Source organism: Plasmodium gallinaceum, assembly GCF_900005855.1.
Source record: "Plasmodium gallinaceum strain 8A genome assembly, contig: PGAL8A_v1_42, whole genome shotgun sequence".
In the NCBI taxonomy this organism is placed as follows: Eukaryota; Apicomplexa; class Aconoidasida; order Haemosporida; family Plasmodiidae; genus Plasmodium; species Plasmodium gallinaceum.
Genome location: NW_021628349.1, coordinates 183,321 through 184,623, shown reverse-complemented (window position 1 = coordinate 184,623; position 1,303 = coordinate 183,321).

Genomic DNA, 1,303 nt, shown 5'->3' with positions numbered 1-1,303 from the left:
ATTTTTTTTTTTTTTTTTTTTTTTTTTTTTTGAGTTACTAATATTAAAAAAAAAAAAGTTATTAAATATTTAAAATTAAAAAACATAAAAAGTATAAAAAAAATTATCGTGTCTTAATATGAAATCATACAAATATAAAATAAGAAAAAAAATACTTAATAAAAAAATAACATATTAAATATAATTTCGAGAAATAATTTATGTTAAAACTTTATTGAAAATATCATGTATTTAATAAAAAAAAAATACATAAGTAGTATGAACACAAATTAAAAATCATGGCTTAAATATTAAGAAAATTCTTCATCAAATATAGACAATATTTAAATAATAATATAAATTCTTCTTCGTAAATATTCATGTATATTTTTTTTAGTTTAATTATTAATATGGTACATTAAAAATAGTATTTTTTTATTACTACTTCTAATTTTTAAAAGTTTAGATATGTATTCTTTTTATCATCATTTTATTAAAAATATACATTTAAAAAAGGAATTAAAGTAAGAAATAAAACAAATACAAAACTTAAACTTTTTTTTTTTTTTTTATTTATTAAACATATTAAATTAATTTTTTTATTTAATAATAATATAAAAATTATTCACATATTTAACAAAAGGCTAAACTTTTAATTTTCAAATGTAAATTTAAATATATATGATATTTATAGTATTATATAATTACTTTATAGAAATATATATATATATATATATGAATATTATGATTGATGCATAATGTATAGGAAAATTGTAATATCTTTATATTTTTTATGACTTATATATAATTTTTATTTTATTTTGATTTAAAATTTTTAATTTATAATTTTTTAATTATTTATTTTATTATTTTAATTTTTTAATATTTATTTAAAATATAATGTCTTTATTTATTTTTTTTTTTTTTTTTATATTTGTGCTCTAATCTCCTTTTCATTTTGTATTTATATCTTTTAATTTACACCTTTTTAAATTCCTTAAGCCTTTTATAAAAATAAAGAAGAAAAGAAATATTCCCTTAATTGTTTTTGTAACATTATTTATATATTTAAAAGGTTATTTAAATTTATATTTAAAAGTGTAGAAGTAAAAAAAAAATATCATGTGTTTTAAGCATAAATGTAAGAACATGCAAAATATAACACACATTTTACATTAATTCTTAAAAAGAAAAAAAAGGGACTAAAAAAATGAAAAATCCCAAAAAATTAGTTCATTCACTTGATAAAAATATATTAATTAAAAAACTTACTAATTTTTTTTTTTTTTTTTTTTTTTTTTATGTATAGCAAGTATCAAATAAT